We start from the raw sequence: 9,256 nt of genomic DNA, 5'->3' as shown, positions 1-9,256 counted from the left end.
GTTAGTCTTTTCCGGTGGATAGAACTTTTTGTAGAAAGCTAGAGCCAACTTCTTCCAAGAATCAATTCCGAGAGTAGCCTTATCAAGCCCTTTCAACCATTGTTTCGCGGTGCCAATTAGAGAAAAAGGAAATAAGACCCATCGAATTTGGTTTTGAGTTACACCGGTTTGAGAAATCGCATCACAATAGTCGCAAAAAGTTTCCATATGAGAATGAGGGTCTTCACTAGGCATCCCCCCAAATTGGCTTCTTTCGACTAATTGGATAAATGCGGATTTGGCAATAAAATTTCCGGTTAAGTGTTGTGGTGTGGGAGTACCATTGGGTAGGTTCTCCTCGGTGGGTACGGAATGTGATGAAAACTTAGCCATTGTGGGTTGATTTTGTATTGGATTTTGTGTTGGGTTCTCCTCACCTTCTCTTGCAAAAGGGTTGATGAACTCAATAGTATTTGGTTGAATATCTACAACCTCGACGATACCTCTCAAAGTTCTCCTAGCAAGTCTTCTATTGGTTGTCAAAGTTCTTTCAATTTCGTGATCAAAGGGTAACAAGTCACCCTGTGACCTTCTAGACATGCAAAATATCAAACAACTCGAAAATAATTAGAACAAACCTTGAGGAGTTTTACTTCCCCAAGGCAAAGAAAGACACAACTAATAACAATACAAGAAAATCTAAATCAAGTTAACACCGTCCCCGGCAACGGCGCCATTTTTGGTCGTGATCCCTTATGAAGGGTTTAGTTTTCAGTACTTGTCGTTAGGAGCACCTAGACCAAAACACAATTTATAACTTCACAAACAACTCTACAATTAGTAAAGAGGCAAGTAAAGGTCGGATCCCAAGGGACGGGAATTGAGATGAGATTTTCTATTGCAACTAGTGGTGTCTAAGGGTGTCACAATTAGGGTTTGAAGTAGAAGATCACTAAACTAAATAGCAATGAAGGTAAACAAGCAAGATGAATTAAAAGAGATGTAAACAATTGATAAAAAGCACTAGGGTGTCATGGGGTCATAGGGGATTCATGGGAATTGATCATACAAACATATTCTCAAACTATAAGCAAGCAATTATTGTTGTGATGGATCGAGTTGGTTTATGTCTTACAATCCTAGGAAAGTTTGGGTCCCGGAGCCGAATCGATTAGATTGTACAACACCTACAAGTCGACTTAATCTTCCCTACTCAACAATATGCATGGTCTAATGAGACTCGAGTTGGTTTATGTCTTACAAGTCTCATTGAAAAGATAGGTGATGGGTAAAAAATGCAAGGATTCATAGGCTCGCATTTCATCAAACATAACATGTGCATAAGTTGAGATCACAACAAGCAAGCAAATAAATTATGAAAACATATTAAATTAAGCACGAATCATTCCCCATGTTGGTTTCCCCTAATTACCCATTAACCCTAGCTAAGGAAACTACTCACTCATTATCATGTTGAACATGCTAGCAAGGTTGTCAATCATACTAACAAAGTGAAACATGATGAATAAATGAAAGTGATTAACAATAATTAAAAAGGGGTTAAGAGAATTATACCTACTAATGATTCCAATAATAAAGCAAAGAATAAAAGAAGTACTTGATGCTTGATTGAGAGGTTGTCAATCTCCCAATAATAATTCAAATAATCTTCAATTACCCAAAATAAAGGATGAACAAGAGAGAGATTAAGGAAATAAAACTTGTATTAAAACTTGATTAAATGTTAATTACAAGATTAAAGAGAGATTTGATTGATATTAACTACTCTAAAGATTGCTAAGTAGAACATGCTCTTCTAATTAGACTAATGGGGTATTTATAGTGGGGATTAGGTACATAAATTAGGGTTTACTAAGGGCTTAAATGACGATTAAGTCCTTGAGGAATCGCCGGTCTCCAGGGAGACTCCGGTCTCTTTTTCGCCGGTCTTAGAAAAAGATGTGCATCCTTCCTTGAAGCTTGTATAAGACGAAATGGACTGTCAGGGAATCCGGGCGTCTTTAGCGCGGGACGTGTGGATTTGGGCGTTCTTGGACGGGCGTCCAGAGGGTGAAGACGGGCGTCTTGTGGAGGTTTTGCCCGGGCATCTTGTAGGGGAAGACGCTCGGATTGTGGGTGGTGGACGGGCGTCTTCAAGGCAATCCGCACGGATTGTCAAACAGTTTCGTTTCTTCTTCTTTTCTTCCTTTTCCTTCATAAAATCCTTGAGGATTTCCTCAGGGATGCAAGGATCTTTTCTCATCATTGCCCATCTACTATAGTATGTACAAAGGCCTTCTAATCTTGTCTCTCCTTGATGCTTGGTCATTGAATTCAATCAATTTAGCCTCATTTTGCCATGAAAATGCAAGGTTTACACTCCTTTCCTACCAAGGACACAAAACCTCAAAGAATATGCAAAACAAAGAACTAAAGACAATAAATGACCCAAATATGCACTAAAAAGCATGGGAACAAGGCTAATTCAGGGACTAAATGTGTTTAAATTATGGTCACATCAGAAACACGTGCTGAGCATCAACCCGAGCGGGATGAAAACGATCCGAGCGGGTTGAGCTGTAGTTTCCCTTTTTCTTGCTTTTAAGCCTATGATCCTTCTATATACTCTTTATTCCTACATCCTTAGTCATCATTCTTGCCTCCTCTTCATACTAGTCCATCCAAGATCGTCAACAGGCTTCCGAATATGCACGAGAGATGGGGATTCCGCCTCATTACCTTCTTTCCTACAAGGCATATAAAATGCAATAGGAAAGCAAAATAGGAAGGAATTGATGGATAAAATGGCCATGAAATTCTATATTAGTATGCAAAATAGGTTCAATTAGGGGACTAAATGTGTGCAAATAAGATTCACATCAAACATCCTCAAACCGAACCTTTACTCGTCCCGAGTAAAGAGGTGACTAGAACTACACCTTTATTTAAACTATCCTAGTACTAATATAACCGATGTGAGACAATTAGCCGGTCTCACTTCGTCCCTTCAACTCAAAACAAGACATCTATGAGGTAAGATGCCTTCTTAAAAGGCAAGGTGGGGCTTGCCAAAATTGCGATACATCCAAGCATTAAGCACACAAAACAAGTAATGGATGCATCTACAAATGAAAAGCCACTTTCCTCATCTAAGTGGCGGAAATCATCTAAAGGTGAAGCAATCTAAAGGTACACACTCCATTGTAGATATCATTTCTCCAAGCTACTAAGTCTTAAAGGATACCAATAAATCCCCTCCAAGTTGTGTCAAACTAGGGTACCTTTGTCCACAATCGCTACATGTTTTTGTCAAAAGTAGGCTCCCTATGGTGTTAGAGACACTGAAGGATCGCGGAATTCCCCCTCTTGCCTAAACAAAAGGAAGGGTCGTCCCCTCTCCACCATGCAACAAATGAGTGAAAGAATTCTTAACACTCTAATTAAACTCATTTAATTATAGATCTAAATTACTCATTGATTTAGATAAGGATCTAGTGCATGCATAACATAAAATGAAGAAAAGAGCAAGAACAATGTTCCTTACATTGTAGAGATCAGAATTAGGGCACAAGTGAGGACTCCTTCCTTATGGATGATCTTCCAAAAATCCCAAAGTAGAGATTCTCCTCTTGATTGCACCAAAACTATCCCTTAAATCTAATAATATATTGACTAGATATGATTTTTAGTAACCTTAAAATTAATCTAATATTATTTCTTATTACTACATTAGTAATCTAAATAAATATTAGATCTTTGAACAAATGTATGTCTAAAACTAATTTTCGAGAGAAGAGAGAATGTGAGAGGAGGTGTGTCTAAAACAAAAGGTAAGAATGAATGATAAGAATAAGAACAATTCTTATTCTTATTTGGGGGTGGAGAAACCGGTAAGAGGGACCAGAGATCATATCACAACTAGAAAGCTTGCATCTCACCTATAGTGTTCAATAGGACCAAGACTCTCACATTCAACCACATAAGACGTAAACTCTCGTGTAAAAAGACATACGCCAATGACCATAATCAAGCAAGACAATTACGTCTCTAAGACTCAATTGCTCCTGGTAGGACGACGATAATATATACGGTCATAGTCTAAATCTGGCCAAACTCTCGGGAGGTACTTTACCCGATTCGACAAGCGATACACATTTCGCATCCAAGACTCTATCGACAGAACGGAAGTCGAGTACCCCGAATTCGGCAGAACGGCACGAAAGAGGTGGAAAGAGAATGAGTTGACCAACACTTGGCAGAATGGCACAAGTAAGGCGGAAAGATAAATCATGTAAGAAGGCATAACATTATGGCATTTTCACAATTATGCGACTCATTAGCTGTAGTTACTTAGAATAAATCTTTCATAATTGAAATATGATGAAAACACGTAAAGGAGCAAGTAATAACCCATAAATGAAAAACTCTAAGTTATTTTATACTTGTATAACATGGCTAAACATTTTATTTCATATTTACAAGTTACTTGAGCTTAAAATAGAACAAGTGATAACAAATGAATTAAGTGATACGAAATACGAGACAAAACGTAAAAAAACAAATGAGAACTCAAATATGAAGTATATAGCTGATGTGACTCATATTTGAGCATATTTAGTCCCCGAATTAACCTCGTTACCATGCTTTATAGCACATAATTGGGTCATTTACTATCTTTAGTTTCCCATTTTGCATATTCTTTGAGGTTTTGTCTCCTTGGTAGAAAAGGATTGCTAACCTTGCATTTATGAGTTGAAATGGAGCTAAATTGATCGCATCCAATGACCAAGCATCAAAGAGAAGACCAATACTAGAGGCCTAAGTAGATAATAAATTGAAATGGGCAATGTCGAAAGAATCCTTGCATCCCCAACACGATCCTTACTGATTGTTGGGGAGGAAAAGAAGAGAAGCTGTCTGTCTAGGAATTCGAGCGGATCATGCAAGATCCGGGCGTCTCACAACAGCAAGATCCAGGCGTCTTGTGTCCAAGACGAGCGGATTGCAGTGCAAGGAGGCGAGCGTCTTTCCTTGGATCCGAGCGGATCCTAAGATAGAAGAGCCCGTGCCACAGCACAAGACTAGCATGGGAATCCGCTCATTTCCTTCGGGAGGAGCATTTCCTCAACTTTTCTTAGGGTCTTAATAGTCATTTAAGCCCTTAGTAACCCTAATCCTTGTACCTAATCTTTAGTGTAACTATCCCTCTGTACTACCTAGATTAGTATGCTCTCTTAAGCAATCTTAATCCATCCTTAATCACTTTGTAATTCTCTCAAATTAGTCTTAATTTAGTTGTAATACAATTTCTCAATATTAATCACATCTTAATATTTCCTTAAATTCTCTATTGTTCTTCCTTTATTTTGGGTAATTAGAAGATTATTTGGGTTTATTTGTAAGATTGATAACCTTCCATCAATCATCAAATACTTCTATTATTCTTTGCTTTATTATTTGGAATCATATTCATAGGTATAATTCTCTCTTAATCTTGTTTAATTATTGTTAATCACTTTCATTTATTCATCATGTTTTGCCTTGTTAGTATGATTGACAAACTTATTAACATGTTAAACATGATCATGAGTGAGTAGTTTCCTTAGCTAGGGTTAATGAGGAATTAGGGGAAACCAACATGGGGAATGATACATGCTTAATCGAATATATTTTTATAATTAAATGTCTTGCTTGTTGTGATTTCAACTTATGCACATGTGATGTTTGATGAAATGCGAGCCTATGAATCCTTGCATTTTTTACCCATCACCTATCTTTTTAATGCGGCTTGTAAGCTTATACAACAACTCGAGCCTCATTAGACCATGCATATAGTTGAATAGGAATGATTAAGTCGACTTGTAGGTGTTAAACAATCTAATCGATTCGGCTACGGGACCCAAACCTTCTTAGGGATTGTAAGCTTATACACCAAATCGATCCCATCACAACAATAAGTGCTTGCTATATAATTGAGAACATGTTTGTATGATCAACTCCCATGAATCCCCTATGAACCCAGGACACCCTAGTGCCTTTAATCAATTGTTTACAAACCCTTTTTATTATCTTGCTTGTTTTCAATGCTTTACTTTTATTTCGTTAATTAGTTTAGACCAATTTCATCTCAACCCAAATTGTGACACCCTAAGATACAACCATTTGCAATTGAGAATCCTACATCAATACCCATCCCTTGGGATCCGACCTTTACTTGTCTCTTTGCAAAGAGTAGTTTGTGAAGTTATAAATATTGTTTTAGTAGGTAGCTTTTGACGACGAGTTTAAAACGAACCAAAAATGGCGCCGTTGCCGGGGACGGTGTTAAATTGATTTGATTTTCGTTAATTGGTTTTAGTTGTGTCTTTCTTTACCTTGGGGAATTCAATCTGCTCAAGGTTGTTCTAATTGTTTTCGAGTTGTATGATATTTTGCATGACTAGGAGATCACAAGGTAATCTATTGCCTATTAATCTTGAAATTGAAAGAACCTTAACCAACAATAGAAGAGTTGCTAGAGGTATTGGAGAGATTGTTGATATTCAACCAAATAACATTGAGTTTACCAACCCTTTTGCAAGAGAAGGAGAGGACAACCCAATACAAAAGCCACCACAAAATCAACCCACAATGCCTAAATTTTCATCACATTCCATACCAACCGTGGAGAACCTACCAAATGGTACTCCTACACCACCACATTTAACCGGTAATTTCATTGCCAAATCCGCATTCATACAACTAGTTGAGAGAAGTCAATTTGGAGGCATGCCTAGTGAAGACCCTCATTCGCATATGGAGACTTTTTGTGACTATTGTGATGCGATTTTTCAAAACAGAGTTACTCCAGATTAAATCCGATGGGTATTATTTCCTTTCTCCTTGATCGGTACCGCAAAGCAATGGTTGAAGAGACTAGATAAGGCTACCCTTGGTATTGACTCATGGAAGAAATTGGCACTTGTTTTCTACAAGAAATTCTATCCTCCGGAGAAGACTAACTTGTTGAGAGCCCAAATCACCGGGTTCAAACAAAGGGACGAGGAATCATTCTATGAAGCATGGGAGAGATTTAAGGACACTTATCGTTCTTGTCCACACCATGGACTTAGCGAGTGGTTCCTTGTGCAACAATTTTAGAATGGTCTATATGAAGACCCCCACAACATTCTCAATATGGGATCTAATGGTATGTTTACCGAAGTTGATGACAATCAAACATGAGCCAAAATTGAAGAGATGGCGGTCCATAATTCACAATATAGTAGGCCACGAAAGGCCACTAGAGGAGGAAAGCATGAGGTAGATTCCATCACAAAATTGGGTGCTCAACTAAGTGCTCATATTGACACCATCAATTTGAAGTTTGATAAGGCCATGGCTAAGCTTGATGAAGCTTCCAAATCTTTTTTTTTTTTGGTGAAAATGTGAATATCATTAATAATCAAAGAGATTACACCACCACCAATCATACAATAATAAGAGGATACACTAATCTAATACATCAACTTACCTTAGCCAATGCTTACATTTAATCTTCTCCCTGTCAAAATCTAGCTTGTTCAAACGCATTTTAATCAACTGACGCACTCCCAACACCACTCGATGAGGCTGTGGTATGTAATGCTCAAACCTACACCTGTTCGTTTATTTGCATTGTTTTAATTAGATTCTAAGTTGAGTATGTGAGAGTTGTGGAAGCTTCCAAATCACCCACACAATATGTTAATGTGATGTGATCAATATTTGAGCATATTTAGTCCCCGAATTAGCCTCGTTCCTATGCTTTTTAGTGCATATTTGGGTCATTTACTATCTTTAGTCCTTTGTTTTGCATATTCTTTGAGGTTTTGTTTCCTTGGTAGGAGAGGAGTGAAAACCTTGCATTTTCATGGCAAAATAGAGCTAAATTGATCGAATCTAATGACCAAGCATCAAAGAGAAGACAAGACTAGATGGCCTTTGTACATAATGTAGTAGATGGGCAAAGTTGAAGAAGATCCTTGCATCCCCGACAAAATCCCGGAGGATTGTTAGAAGAAGAAAAGAAGAAAAGAAGAAATGGCAAAGATCCGAGCGTCTCACCTATCGGGACGCTCGTCCAGAAGCTCCACAGGCCGCTCGTCCAAGCTGCCAGGACGCTCGTCCAAAAGCTCCACAGGCCGCTCGTCCAAGCTGCGAGGCCGCTCGTCCAGAAGTTATACAATCCGCTCGTCCCGACCTTTTGGACGCTCAGATTGTCCTCCAGAGCAACACGTGCTCTTCTTTCTCCATTCGAGATGCACATATTTTTGAAAGACTAGCTAAAAGGAGACCCACATCTTTTCTTGAGAGGAGCGATTCCTCAAGGACTTAATCGTCATTTAAGCCCTTAGTAACCCTAATTTGTGCACCTAATCCCCACTATAAATACCCCATTAGTCTAATTAGATTATCATGTTCTTCTTATCAATCTTTAGTGTAGTTTATATTATTCTAATCAGTCTTTAATCTTGTAATCAATTTCTAATCATGTCTTAATACAAATCTCATTTCCTTAATTTCTCTCTTGTTCATCTTTTATTTTGGGTAATTGAAGATTATTTGGGTTTATTGGGAGATTGACAACCTTCCATCAATCATCAAGTACTTCTAATATTCTTTGCATTATTATTTTGGAATCATCATTAGGTATAATTCTCTTAATCCCTTTTTAATTATTGTTAATCATCTTCATTTATTCATCATGTCTTGCTTTGTTAATATGATTGACAACCTTGTTAATATGTCAAACTTGATAATGAGTGAGTAGTTTCCTTAACTAGGGTTAATGGGGAAATAGGGGAAACCAACATGGGGGATGATTCATGCTTAATTTAATATGTTCACATAATTTATTTGCTTGCTTGTTGTGTTTTCAACCTATGCACATGTTATGTTTGATGAAATGTGAGACTATGAATCCTTGTATTTTTTTACCCATCACTTACCTTTTCAATGAGACTTGTAAGATATAAACCAACTCGAGTCTCATTAGACCATGCATATAGTTGAGTAGGGAGGATTAAGTCGACTTATAGGTGTTGTACAATCTAATCGATTCGGCTCCGGGACCCAAAACTTCCTAGGATTGTAAGATATAAACCAACTCGATCCTATCACAACAATAATTGCTTGCTTATAATTTGAGAATATGTTTGTATGATCAATTCCCATGAATCCCTTATGAACCCATGACACCCTAGTGCTTTTAATCAATTGTTTATATCTCATTTTAGTCATCTTGCTTGTTTACTTT

At 37.7% G+C, this 9,256-nt stretch overlaps 1 pseudogene; it reads right to left on the bottom strand.

Moving 5' to 3' along the window:
• Positions 1 to 6,989: 6,989 nt before the first annotated feature.
• On the bottom strand, positions 6,990 to 7,088 carry LOC141650160 (small nucleolar RNA R71; annotated as a pseudogene).
• Positions 7,089 to 9,256: the final 2,168 nt, after the last annotated feature.

Source organism: Silene latifolia, chromosome 3, assembly GCF_048544455.1.
Source record: "Silene latifolia isolate original U9 population chromosome 3, ASM4854445v1, whole genome shotgun sequence".
NCBI lineage: Eukaryota > Viridiplantae > Streptophyta > Magnoliopsida > Caryophyllales > Caryophyllaceae > Silene > Silene latifolia.
This window is presented reverse-complemented; position numbering and strand designations above follow the sequence as displayed.